The 15,495-nt window shown below is 35.8% G+C and overlaps 1 protein-coding gene across 1 annotated transcript in view; it reads left to right on the plus strand.

The window, feature by feature from the left end:
* Positions 1-524: 524 nt before the first annotated feature.
* Positions 525-15,495, plus strand: part of LOC136979454 (stress-activated protein kinase JNK-like) — a 119,876-nt gene continuing 104,905 nt past the window's right edge. The window contains 1 exon segment of the mRNA XM_067275465.1: positions 525-1,056. The gene's annotated coding sequence lies outside the window, so the exon portion shown is untranslated.

Here is a 15,495-nt window from a genome sequence, read left to right on the forward strand (position 1 = left end):
AAAGCATTAAATAATTTAGGATTGTCCGAGATTTACAGTTTTAAAATAATAAAAGAATCGACTTTTTGTATGGGACTATTCCACGATCAAAGTGAAATATTAAGATTTTAAGGAAATTGTATTACGACAACGAGCTATAAGAAATCGTCATAAATTCGAGAATAAAATTAATTTTTTTGAAGTTCTCGCACGAATTTAAAAATTAAAATGGCCGCGGTCATTTTAATTTTTAAAACTTTATAAAGAACGACTCGCTCTTTATAAAGTTTAAGTTTTTAAAGTTAACCGAATATGGAATAAAATAACGGAATACATTTTTAAAAATGTCACCGATGGGGTGGCGTAATTCCAGATTTGCCACACCGAATCGATATCCCGGTTTAAAATTAATTTTAATTAATAATAGCATTAGGCAAACAAAGTAATGATATCGATCAAAGTATTTTTAATTTAAGTTTTAAAATATAAATCGGCATTTTTTATTGTTACGTCACTAATAATATCTCCGATAAAGGAAAAACCTAAGCAACGTTATTATCAAATATTTTTCTGGTGTGACGTAATAATACGATTACCGTTTTCTCCGTCACATCCGTTAATACCGTTATCGAAGACACGGCGATATTTTATTCGGTTTTACACGTCGGAAGTAAAACGTAATTCGAATAAAGCGTTAACATTTTTACAAGTTATTAAAAATATTTATGCATTTGGAAAAACGACCAATAAACGGCGGTTTTAGACGAAAATAAATTAAAGGAGCCCGAAACCTTAACGGGACGAGAATTAAGAGCGGAGGAAAAGGAAAAATCGATGTTTAGGATAAAGGAATGGAATTATAAATTTGCTAGAATTAATATAACAGCGGCGATTTTTTACGGTAACGTTTAGTGAACGACGACCGCCATACCGATGGAGTCTCTGGTAGTTGGCGTGATTATCGATCGGAAGGCGAACAGGCGCAGCTCTGTCATGTTGGTCGCTTCCAAATCTTTGGATAAATTTCCGTAAATACCATCATGTCCCGACAACTTTTCTTCTAAGACCACGCCAAAGGTAAGATTGGTTCGGCCTTCCACTTCCCTTCACGCTCGTCCGTTCCTTCCTTTCCTAATTTTCTCTTACCTTAGACACCCGCTTCTTAATTGGTAAAAAAGAAAAGCGGTTTCTCGGAATGCAGGAATATGCTTATAAAATCTCCAACGTTTTATATCTCCTATGTCTCGCTTATCGATTGATCCCCGTCGTTACGTCCCGCGGTTTCGCTTTCCATCGCCACATTTAAGCGAGAAAAATCCAGTTTTTACCGAAAATAAATACCGCGGAAATCGCCGTCCCGCCGCTACGAACTTAACCCGTCTAATTAAAGACGAAAGAAGAATACGTTTACTTTCGGACCCTCCCACTTTCCGTAGATAATTTTCTACGCTTCTGCTTTGAACGGTCGAGAGTGATTTGAGAAAGTTTGTGATTTGTCCAAATTAATTTTGTTTTAATCTTGCCCCCTCGGATAACGTCTTCTCTTGCATTTTATGGGTAATGCCGTCGAAATTCTACGGTTGTCGTCTAATTAGAAAGGAAGGAAATAATTATGGACAAATTTCTTGTAACCCCAAATCTAACCCTCGAATTTTTTGTGTGTGGATTTTGCTGGGTTGTAGACTATTTCTTAAAAACGACAAATTCTTTTATCTCCGTTTGGTATTTTGTCGTCGAAAAGTCTAGAAACTTCGGTATTTTACGTTCCGACGGCCCGCGGACGTTATCGGCCGGGTCGGATTTTTTGGCGAAATCGTCGTCGCCTCCCGTTCTAATTTTACCCGGTCCCGTCGGTCCGCCCGGAGGGTGCCTCCTTTCCCGGTCGACGACTTTTTAAATGTTTAAAAACTTTATATTTATTCTACTCTCCGACGTCGTTCGAGTATTTCGTGCGTGCTCGTTGCCGGAACGGAGTCCCGCGGACGCCGTTCGGTCTTTTCCGGGCTGCCGTCTTTGGTCTCTCGACCTTTTCGCCTTCTCGGAACGGTCGTTTCGGTACGTCCGCGGCCGGACTTTCGCGTCGTCGGCCGCGAAGGACCGCGGCCCTTCGGATTCGGCGTCGCGAAGGATTGCGGCCCTTCGGATTCGGCGTCGCGAAGACCGCCTTTCGGTACGCTAGAAACACGCTCGCTCGAAGACGCCGTATCCGGACGGAAACTTTTTCTCTTCTCGAATTTTTTCTCGGCCGAAGCCTTTTTGTTTCGAACGACGCGGCGGCGGGGTTCGAAGGTTTTCTTCCGTGTTTACGGATCGACGGTGCGGTCGGAAGGAAAGCTTTGGCGGTCTGCCGTGGAGTTCGGACCGAGGGCGGACTCGTCCGGATCGAGTTACCGTCGTCGCTCGGGTCGAAACGTTCGAAGTTAAGAGCGGTTCTGTTAAGCGTGTTTGAATTTTAGCGAGCGGATATATACCGATAACGAGACGACTTAAAATCGTCGAAAATGAAATTACCTATTTGGAGAAATATAGTTTTGTTTCTAAAATATCTATCGATTCTTAACCCTATTCCTAAAATATGTATCGAACGTATCCATAATGCTCCCGTAGAATAAATACCGACGTCTTTAAGTTGTTTATTTACGGAGTGAAAAATGAAGCCTTCTTGCCATTTTGTAATAATTGATGATATAAAAAGTTTCTTTTAATAAAATGTCATAACAGAAGGCAGTGCAGACAATTTTAAATTTTTTTGCTGAGAAAGTTATTCAACTTGTTGCAGGAGTTTTTATTTTGGCATGAATAATAATCATATAGTAAACCAAGCCTGAATTATCTATTTAAGTATTAACACTTCATTAGCAACTTTCTCAATTTTATGCCGCATGGATAAGCAACAGTTTTGATTATTTGTGGAGATTGTACCCCCTACTAATGTCGGCGAAGTATGCTAAAAACAAGTGATTCGTTCTGGTAGTGCTAATGTGCATGTTGTTGGTCAGCATATTACAACAAATGCGAAAAATGAAAATATCACAACAATTTCGCTCAAGTGCCCATTTTTCCACATATTACTGTATGTTTTACTGTGTTATTTGTTATTGTTAGATAAGATGATCAGAATTGTTGTAAACTGTGTATTTTCTAGGAAAATGAAAGTGAGCTTTAAAGCATAGATTTTTCTGTTTGTCTTGACACAAAAACACAAATATGGTGATACATTTCTAATGTTCTGTCTAAAGCAATTTAAAACCCACAGGTATTGGGGAATGTGCATGTCCATAATCATAGCTAATAAAAACATCAAGAAACATTTAAAATATCCATATGTAACATCCAACAGCAAGCTACGAATTCCAGTGAGTGGTTAAAACATGCACGTGCGTTAGTTTTGAAAAGTTAATTTCATCGTGACATTGTGCATGTTAAATGCCCATCTTAAACATTAAAATAAAAAAGCTGTCGTAGAGATCAATGCAAATTAACATCAATCATAAACTCAATTGACATGTAATATATGATGAGCTTACAACTGGCAATTAGTCTATAGAACTTTACATGGTGAAATATAACCTGGTATATCTCAGCCCATAGATCAAATTTCAAAATTTCAGGTTTGTCTACTTATAGATATTTGCAAAAAATCATATTTAATGGTTGTGCAGCTACTTTTAACTTCGATCACATACAAAACGCTTTCTTAAGAATAGTTTCTCATATGCTCCATTCAGTGATTTTTCTATGCAACATTTCTTTCTCCATTAAAGGTTTTGACTAGTGTAATTACCTAGGTTATGGCCCAATAATGAATTCAGCATTATTATTTTCAATGATGATTTTTATGATCTTATGTGTCCATTTTAACTGCACTTAGCTTTTTTCCTGTTTTTAATATATTTCACATTTTGGCTGCACATAATAATATAATTTTTCTTAGTGTTATATATATTTCATTTCTTTTTGAGATTTTGGCGTTCTACCTGATTTGATTTAGCTTCTTAAACTGCCTTTTTTTTCTTTTTTTCTTGTTTTCTATTGCTCAACTATCTCTCATGCCTTGACTTCATTTGACTCTTGAATATCTGTAAGAACTGTACACTGTAATTTCTACATTTTCTGTTTTTATACTAATGTCTGTATTTCTCTCACACAAAGTTTGTTTTTCTTACAATAACAGATAATCTGTACACTTGTATTGAAGAGTATTTAAAAGAGATCATGCAGAAGTTAATATCATGGGCAGAGCTTGAAGTATGTGAGTATTGATTATTATTCCTCAATGCATAAAGCTGTGAACTAGCCTTTCCATAAGCTCAAGACTCCAATTAATAATAGGTGACTCTTTTAACTCTTTTTATACATCTCTATCTAAAATTTCAAATAATATTTGCTGTACAGGAGGAGAAAAATATGCTTTATGCTTTGTGGAATAGAAGTGTTAGTGATTATATTGATTATTATGTTGGTATGAGGTCTTTGCTAAATTAGCTATTCAAAAGAGGCAATACATACACTTGACACCAAGTGTATTCTGTAGAAATAGTCTTACAATATTAAAGAAGCTTTATTAAATTTTTAAACACTAGCACTTTTAATTAATGAAGTATATTCATCATCTTCAGGCAAAAGAATTCTGAACGAAACACAGAACAGAATATTTTTGGAGTTCAAAATAGAACCATTTAAAAAAATTTTTAATTATTTTTTTTCTAGTTTGAAAATGGAACTATTTACAAATTTAAACATATAGCATATAGAAAATTGAAGTTTGAAATATATAACAAAACAAAGAATAAAAAAATTTTGATTAAATTATAAAACAACAAAATTAATTTACACTGGAAAAATTATTAGTACAACAAACAAAGCTAAATGGATCATGGCCACTTCTCATGTTATCGTAGGTTTCCTTTGGCATGTTGAAAAGGCCTAACCATATATCAGGCAATTCTAAAGTGGGTTGATTTCAAGTGTCAATAGTATGGATATGTACAGTACTGTACACTCCCAGATAAATAAAATATGATTCATGCAGCATTAGTTTATGGTGGCCTCTGGCTCTACAGGTTCAAAATCATATGGTAAGGTTCTTCTAGATGGCTCTTTAGAGCACCTACCATGTGTAATATTTTATTGGTTTTCAAATAACCTACTAGAAAGTGTTCTGAAAGTAGCCCCAGTGTACATAAACTTCTACATGTTGGGACCTAATTTTAAAGGACTTCTATATATTTTTGCACATATCTACATGGAGTAAGGATCCTTGCCATTACACAATAATAATCCCTATAAATTAATGACCAAAAAGCCAGTAATTGAACATAAGTTTAAAAGAAAAATTAACATATTGTACCATATATAACACACTAGAACCTTTTTATATTTCAGTAAGAACCTGATTCTGCAAGAAGTTGTTTCATTTACAACAATCATCCTCAGGTTTAAGAGAATTCCACAAAATGAAGAAAATAGAAATGGACCATAATATTTAAAAGTTGGTTGAAAAATGTTGTTTGTGATAGTAACCAGAAAAGATGAAGATAAATAAAAAGATATACAATTTTCAGTCAATGTGAAAGTGCACTTTCCATGCAAGAGAGATGGATTCTGTTCCATTACAGTTAATGGCAGTGGCATTTTTAGCAGTTTCATGTATTTCAAACTTTAAGCTTTGTACATTTTTCTAATCTCCTGGAGATCAATATTGTCACACTTTTAGCATCATTTGCAACTTTTATTGCTTCATTGTTCTTAAGAAAGGTGCATGCCAACAACTTCAGCATCTTAAACACAGTCACCAGATCCATTACATATTTAACTCTCATGCTTTGTGATAAGTTCCTTTTTTACCTCAATCATTGATACTACAGTCTTCCTCTTAGACATTATTACTTCTGTGGCATTACGCCATAATATTGTATATACACGTTAATGGTAAGTCTAGTATTAATTGTCCGTCCTGGCATTCTCTGTTTTCCTATTCCTATATCTTTTAATCCTTCGCTTCCTTATTGGGTGGGGCCGAAAATGTTCCGAGAACGGTGTGGAGAAAACAAAGAACTAGCACCCGGATGTATGTTGGGGGTGTGGGGTAACGATCATTCTAGACTCGGACTCGAGAGCGAGTGGACGACCAAAAATCAACATGTCAAAGGAAGTAGGAAAAACACTAAATTATGTAAACACTCACTACCATACTACATTCATTCAATTTCTACACTCTCACACATTCATACATTAGTTTATGCTGGGGCAGTCATACAATTGCAGACAGATACAAAACACAATTCTATCACAAGCCTGCTTGGCAGAGAAGAATAGAAACACAAATAAATGACATTAGACTGCAATTAGGCAGGCTGACACAATACACTAAAAACAACCTAACACCCAAATTAAAGAAACAACTCAAAAACATTTTTTCAAAAAAATCAAAACACACACAAAACATGAACATCATAAGACACACATTACAGAATACATTGATACACTAAAACAAAAACTTGTAGCCAAAGCACATAGACTCAAATGATACAAAACATGTTCATTACGAAAACAACAAAATAAATTATTCACAACAGTGGTGTGCCGCCATTGTAAGTGGTGGAAGCGCCACTTCCCTTGTATTTTCTAAAATATAAATTCATATTGGGCGATTATTTTCATATTTGAACGTACTTTGAATTAATTAATGCAGTTATAATAAAATATTAATTTTATGTATCTTATTACAAATTTCTATACTACATGTGAAAAAAAACGATAAGATTGCTATTGTATATTCGAATATCAGTGGAGAAATGGAAGTGCTGTATTGTCAAAACTAGGTCAGCTTCCAAGCAGCCCAATTATAGGCATTTGCGCCTTTGCTTTACAGAGCCCCAACCTCCCCCGGTGTAGCTGGTGGAAGCTACACACACGTAATGCTTCCAATGATTCTATCCCTTAGCCACTGGGTAGGGAGCTATCTGATTAAGTGAATTGTTTAAGATTTAAAAAGTAAAGAGTATTCAATATTATTTTTATGTATGTTTCTTTGCAAAGTTATATTTAATTATAATTTTCTTTTAATTATATTGTAATTATATTGATAGATTTTCAGACAAAATCTTTAGAATTTTTATCACTTTTAGATGTTAATAATTTTAATATTATGAAAAACAATTTTTCCAAGCGTGTTTTAATTCTTTAAATTAAGTAAATTTTATGGGAAATTTTTTGAATTATATAAATTACATATTGCGATTCACTATTTATATTTGTGTCCAGACTATATTGACAAGTAACTCTTAGATATGAAAAGTATTATAATTAATGTCAATCCGAACAAAGACGTACATTAATTTTTATGGTACCATCTACCAGTGCATCTGTTGAGCGCAGTTTTTTGACCACGAAGCAAATTTATACATTGGCCAGGAACACTTGGTCGGAGGAAAAATTGTGGTCGCTAGCGTTGCTTTCGATAGAAAGAGAGCTTTCAAATACGTTGATGGAGCCAACGACCAGCGACTTTTATGATAAAGTAATTAACAACTTTGCCGAAAAAATCGCTGAATAGAGTTAGTTTAGAAAAACTTGTTTTTTTTAATTTTTTATATCATTGTTTGTATCGTATCAATTTGTATTATGTATGTATTATTTGTACTTTAGAACTAAAATACATAAATTGTTTATTTTTGTCATTTCCAGTATTTGTTTAAAACTTTTATGGAAATGTCATGTACCGGACAGGTCTGATTCGTCACGAAAGACGCGAAAAACGGTTAATTTAGAGAAAAATTTATTAGTTTAAAAAAACATAGGTAAAAGTCGTTTGTAGTCGGACACCCATTGTTTATATCAAACTGCCAGGCAGAAACCATAAATCGCGGAAGGAAGTCGTCCTATGATCGATGGAAGATCGAATTCGTCTTTGATTTTGACTTTTCTCTTGCTCCAGGTAAGAGTCTCGTTATGTTTAGTAACCAGGACCAACCACTCGGGAAGCGTGATTGAGGGAGAACGACCAATCAAAATGGATGAAAGAAAGAATGGAGATTGATATAATCTTTGACAATCGAGGACACCCGGCACTCGGTTAACGTTCCGAATAACCAAAACACTGTGTGTCAATATGCAAAAAAAGAAGGGGAAAAAAAATTTCTCGTCTATTGTGCCAACCTGTAAATCGTGCCACTTCGGACTTAGACCATGTCCCCGACGCCTACGGACGAAGTCTCCCCGTGCCTTACAAACTTGTCGACGACAATGTCCAGGGTCCATTTTTGATCGACCATCAAAGAACCACATCGACGCCCAGGACATGCAAACGGTTGATTGTCCTAAAGCAAACTATTTTGTACATAGTATATGTTTATTTTATGTTAAAATAAACGTATACTATGTACAAAATAGTTTGCTTTGACCTGGGCGTCAATGTGGTCAGATATTTGTCAGATACTTGTCGTCTTTCTCTTCCGCCATTATGCACGTACAAATGGACCCTAGACCATTACCGATGCGCAATTAACTGATTGCCCCTGGAAGTCGGCATCTTACAGAAACACAGCTTCCTTATCATCAAATGTCACGACATGCCGCTGATTCACAAACAATGAAAAATTCTTCTATAGACAAATCAGTACTAAAACAAACACTGATACACAGTACAGTGGCACACCAACAGAAGAAGAACAACTTATTGGTCTTCTCTTTGCTCTAGTGCTGTCATGCACAATGCTGATGCTGGCTGGATTAAGGAGGAGAACAAAAACTTTCATAACATATCAACTATGCCTTGTACTGAAATAAATGTACATGATATCTGCTACTCTGTTAACAGAACACACAACTGGAAGACACCTGGTGTAGACAACATTCACAATTTCTGGTATAAAAAGTTTACATCACTGCACCAAGAACTAGCTAAACATCTAACACACATCATCATCAATCCACAAGACATGACAAAATTTCTTACTCAGGGCATCACCTACATGAAACCTAAGAACAACAATACCACAGATCCCACACAATACAGACCAATTACATATCTTCCAATGCTCTACAAATTATTGACAGTCTGTATCGCAAACAAAATACACAAACATGTTGAAGAACACAACATTTTTATGGAACAACAAAAAGGTTTCCGTAGAAACCACAGGGGATGCAAAGAACAGTTACTCATAGATTCAGTCATTCTATGGCAAGCACACAAACAACACAGAAACGTATACATGGCATATATAGACTTCAGAAAAGTATTCCACACAGTTGGCTGCTACATATTCTACACATGTACAAAATACATTCATCACTCATTGCATTCTTTCAAAACACTATTCAGCACTGGAGAACAACTCTACATCTAAGGGTTAGTAACACTTCCATACAAACAAACCAAATTTTTATTAGGTGAGGAATTTTTCAAGGAAATTCCTTGAGTCCTCTCTGGTTCTGCTTAGCCCTGAACCCATTATCCAACATGTTAAACAACACGCAATATGGTTACAATATCAGACATAAAAAACAACACAGTTTACACATCTCATGTACTGTACATGGACAACATAAAACATCCACACAAAAACAACTTCATCAACTCCTACAAATCACACATTCATACACCAAGGACATACAAATGAAGTTTGGCCTAGACAAATGCAAAATACTTCACACAGAAAAAGAATCTTGAAGAAAGAAGATTTTGCACTTGGAAATGAGGACGTTATTGAATCCATGGAAGAGGGCGAGTTCTACAAGTATTTAGGATTCCAACAGGCCAAACTAACAGAACATACACAAATAAAGCAAAGATTAATTAAAGAATACCAAAGTAGGTTAAATGCTATTCTCAGAACACAGTTAAATGCAAAACACACATTTAAAGCAATAAACACATATGTCATCCCAGTACTCACATATTCTTTTGGAGTTATACATTGGACTCACACAGATCTTGACCCAACTCCAAACAAAAACAAGAACAACACTCAATAAGCATAAAGAACATCATCCTAAATCCACCATAGAAAAAGCTAACTTTTCCATGTAAAGATGGCGGACGTGGCCTGATTGACATAGTTAACCTTCACTACAAACGAATACAGACATTGCGAGAGTTTTTATACAAAAAGCAAGAAACATCAGTTATTTAAAGCAGTAACTCTAGCAGACTCGAATAACACAGTATTAAATTTACACTCACAACATATGGACAAAGCATAGACACCATTAAGCAATTGTGAGCTCAAAAGGCATTCCATGGCAGGCATCCTTGTGACCTAGCCCAGGATTTTGTTGACAAAACTGCGTCAAACAGCTGGTTAGCTCAGGGATGCCTCTTTGGGGAGACAGAAAGATTCATGATTGCCATACAGGATCAGGTCATAAATACTAAAAACTACAGAAAACACATACTCAAAGATACAACACTCACAAATGACACATGCAGAAAAAGTCACATCATGCCAGAAACTATACAACACATCACTTCCAGTTGCAAGCTCTTGGAACAGACAGATTATTTACACAAAGATAATCAAGTAGCAAATATAATACATCAGGAGCTTGCGAAGAAACACAAATTAGTAGACGTCCACAAACCATACTACAGATACATTCCACAGACAGTATTGGAAAACATAATGCACAAAATGTACTATGACAGAGCCATAATCACAGATAAAACAATTTACCATAACAGACCAGACATCACACTTATTGACAAACACAATGAAATCACGTACATTATAGATATATCCGTTCCAAACACTCACAATGTGCAAAACACATGCACTGAAAAAGTCAGCAAGTACACAGAACTTGCCCAGGAAATAAGGCATCTGTGGAGGATGGATAGGTGCTTATTGTACAGTACCTGTTGTTCTCTCTTGTACAGGTGTCATACCACACACACTATGCAAAAGCCTGGGCACATTACAATTGAATAGAAATACATACGTCACACTATAGAAGGCCACTATATTGAATACATGTGATATTGTGAGGAAATTCCTAAATATACACACACTCACACACACACACACACACACACACACACACACACTCTGTTACACTTCTTTAATTTTTGTTTTAGTTACTATGTTTTGACTTTGGTCCTGCATAGTACACAGCCACCAGTGTTAACCGAGTATATCTCACATAACCCAACATAATTTATGTTGGCAATTTCTGGCATTTTGTAAAAACATTGCCAAGCACGAGACACTTTTTCTGTCTAAAGTTAATACAGTTGCCAGTCAGGTCAGCCTTGTTTATTTCAAAAGCCCCTTGGGCCCAGATGTATTAACAGCTTTACAGGTGATAGATATTTCCAAAAAATGGACTGAAGTGTAACTTTCTTGTTCCAAGCTTAGAAGGAGACCATAAGGATTGTCATTGAGTTTGTTTAAGAACAGATTCAGGTCCAGTTTTTTGTGCCATAAAATAAGAATATCATGGACATACCTAACGTAAACTACAATTTGATGTAGAAGCATTGGTGGAATCTCTTTTTGCAATTGGAGAATGACAAGTTCACAAAGGATCCTGGAGGTGGGGCTGCCCATGGGAACAACCTCTTTCCTGAACATAAACAGTAATATTTCTAGTTCAAGATATTTCAGATTGACTACGTCATTGCAGCATTGTAATAATTAGGCGTCTTTAATTTAACTTGCACATCATTATCAACAACAAAAGGAGCTAATGCAATAGTGGAAAGACCTAAATATTCAAAGCATTTAAAAGAAGGACAGCAATTAACTTTTAAAGAAATGGACTCACTAGCAATTGTGTGGAGGGTGTGCTTTGACTTACAATAGATCTTGAGTTAAGTTTGAATTTTATATTTTATGTAAACCATTTTTTTTTTTAAATTGTAATTCAGTTTGAAGATCTTGTTAAATGCAGCGTTGAGCATGCATGTATTTTCACAATGTGCAAAACATTTTTAAATTTTTGTTCTTTTAACAAGCATTCTATTAGTTCTAAACCTGATTATGACCATTAAAAACAGAGGAAAACGTTTGTTTTTCGATTAGTTAAATCTAATTCATGCTGGTTGTTGGTAATTACATATTTTGCTTTATACCAGTGATTTTGCGGAGATTATCTTTAATGCATTTCTTTTCTCTTTTCTCCAAATTCATGGCAATTCCACCACCACCAATCATACCTGTTCTATGCCAATACATCAGTGGCGTGCCGTCATTGGAAGCGATGGAAGCACTGCTTCCACCTTCCAATGACCTTCTCTTGTATTTTCTAAAATATAAATTTTCATATTTTAACGTACTTTGAATTAATTAAAATTAATATTTTATTATAACTGCATTATGTATCTTTTACAAATTTTTATACTACATGTGAAAAAAAACGATAAGATCACTATTGTATATTCGAATAGTTCAGTGGTGGAAGGAATGTCAAAACTGGGTCAGTTTTCAATCAGTCAGATTATAGGCATTGGCACATGCGGTTTACGGAGCACCAACCTCACCCGGTTTAGCTGGTGAAAGCTGCACATGTATAATGCTTCTAATTTTATATCCTGGACCGGTTCTGGGCTGTTAGCCGCCTGCCTATCAGCTTCCAAGCAGCCAGATTATAGGAATTGGCGCATGCGCTTTACAGAGCACCAACGTCACAGTTTAGCTGGTGGAAACAACACACGCATAAAGCATCCAATTTTATATCCAGGACCGGTTCTGGGCTGTTAGCCACCTGCCTGCTAGATATTCGGCCGCCCTCGCCCGATTATGTGAATCATGAGTAGACTAGATCAACGGCGGGCAACCCCAGGCCCGCGGACCAGCTTGGCCTGCAAAAAGTTTCTATCTGTCCCTCGAGATCTTTAATAGATTATTAAATTGGAAAAATAACTAATTAATAGTTATTTTTCCAATTCTTTGTAATTTTCGAAAACGATAAGAGAAATAAATGTAGTAATTAACTTTTTATTTATTTGGGGGACAACCGCTACTACCCCGGATTAAACTAATAAAACCTACTTAAAGCCTGTTACCGGTGAGCTTCTCTGAAAATCGTTACAAACGTTTTCGAACTATAAAGTTCTTCTTCAGGTAACTGACGACCTTTTTTATTTATTTATTTCATATTTGCGGACTAAAAAAATTACAGGTCACACGAAGGCGTCAATTAATTACTACGGCTCGTGGAAAAAACGTAAAATTTATTCTGGCCCATGTTATAAAAAAGGTTGCCCACCCTTGGACTAGATTTATAATTTAACCCAACTGATAGGAGTTTACTGGCATGTTTTTATGATAGTTCTGTATAGTTGACAGGAGTTAAAAAAAAATCCATTAAAATATTTGATATGTTTATTCCGCTCTCCCATCTTATATTACTTATGGAATTCAATGTTAAACCGGTGATATTACGATTTAGTATGTCCCATCTGTAAGGTGATGCAGAAAAAACGTGTACAATTCTATTAGTGTTAAAAAAATTAACTGTTACTTTGGCATCATTTACAACCAAATTTAATGAACGAGACGTACAATGGTACAAAAAAAGCTCTAGAATTTATTTTCCTTAAATTTACGATTTATATATCCGTTGTCATAAAAATTTGTCTTTCCACTGTTTTCCCAAGACTACAGATATTCAGGTACAAAGTAACTGGTTTTGACTTATTTCTACTAAGTAGTAGTTAAATAATTAAGAGATTAGGGAATGGGGACATAAATAAAACCCTGCTGAAAGAGCCAGAATTTTACTTAAACAAAAGCTTAACCAAACAATTACTAGCTCAGTACAGTGGGGAACTGATTTCCGTGTACACCTGGTACTAAAACGAATTACAGTAGTTAGAAAACAAATGACTATTAAGTTTAACATATTTAGATTTTTACATCTATGGTGAGAAACGTTTAAAATTTACAACAGCCCTGTCGCGTCCTTTGAGATACACTAGTGATGCGACAAGAGGCATTTGACATTGACTGGTATCGGCACCCTCGGGATTTGTCATGCATGCACGCACTGCACGCCTACCAAAATCGTCTCTGATTCCATTCACGAGCCACTTGTAGGGAGCAATTTTAACTAAGTGGATTGTTTTAATATTTAAAAAGTAAAGAATATTTTATGTTATTTTTATATACGTTTCTTCGCAAAACTATATTTAATTATAATTTTCTTTAAAAGTATATTCATACAATTGAATATTTTGTACCAGGTATGTGTAATTGTATATCCATTACAAATTTTATTTTACTAAGTAAGTTTTAATAATTTTATTTTTAATTTCAGCCTTTATATCATGGCTAGCGATTTAGACTGTAATTGTGATATTGAAAATTTACTTTTAAAAAGTTTTGGCTCAAGACCATATAATGAAATAGAAAACATTATTAAAAGGGAAAGACCAATGCCTAAATTAAATACGCTGCTGGCCATCGAAAATGCAACACTCCGAAGGAAGCGTCCAAATCAAGTAAAATTTGCACCATGCGTTTGCGGCGATGAGATATGCAAATGATTAGCATTTCAGCACAGATGCACATCACGGGTGCCTGTTGTGCCACCTGCAAGTGCTATATGAAGGGAGAATAGAAGGCCATTTTGAAGTACTGGAATTGTTCTTTTGTGCGTTTTTTTGGCGTAAGCAGCTTCAGTATGCCACACAGAAGAAAACGAGCGCCTTTTGAGCACGTTTCTGAGTTCAACTGAAGAAGAATAGTTGCCTATAGGGATTGAGGATTATCCTTCAGAAAAATCGCCGATTGTGTCGGACGTAACCAAGCAACTGTGATGTGGATCTGTAACCATTGGATGCAGGAAGGAATGACAGACCGACAGGACCGATTGCACCCACCTCGTTGCACCACTGCACATGATGGCAGGCATATCGTGCACATGGCAGTGATGGATCGCTGTTCCACATCACAAACCATATCACAACAAATTCGGTCTGTTGCGCAACAATCAGTGTCCACGCGTACCAGTCATTTACCAGTCATTTTTTATTTTATTTCGTACAAAATTGTACATTTTTCCGGCTTCACAACAAGCATTATGGGGAAAAGAATACATTAATAGTATATACGAACAATATACTATAAAGAAAAGGAGTAGGTATATACAAGAGTGGACTCTATGCGAACTTACATGGTAAGAAAGTTTCAACACGCGACAATATTGCACGTGAAGAGAAGAACAGGATGTCTACAAGCGTCCCAAAGCATAGAGAGGGTCACTACGCGACATATTTTACTTGTGGAGGATTTTCAACAGTTGTTGAAATACACGGCTGGTTTGTCGCGTGTTGCAAAGTATGTCGATGGTTGTCCAAAAGCCAGCCCTCGCAATAAGATTAGTGGTGAGTTGTAACCTGGAAGTATGCCTCTATAAATGATTCCTAAAACATGGTTGTAGTAAACAGTCACAATACAACCCAATGCCAAGCAGAGTGGTGCTGATATTAATTGAAGATATTGCTATGCATGACATAATTTATTTGTCTTGCTAGGTTTTTGAAAGCCTGGTAGATTTCTTTAGTAAGCC

Source organism: Centruroides vittatus, unplaced genomic scaffold (assembly GCF_030686945.1).
Source record: "Centruroides vittatus isolate TY-2023 unplaced genomic scaffold, ASM3068694v2 contig_620, whole genome shotgun sequence".
NCBI classification, from domain to species: Eukaryota; Metazoa; Arthropoda; class Arachnida; order Scorpiones; family Buthidae; genus Centruroides; species Centruroides vittatus.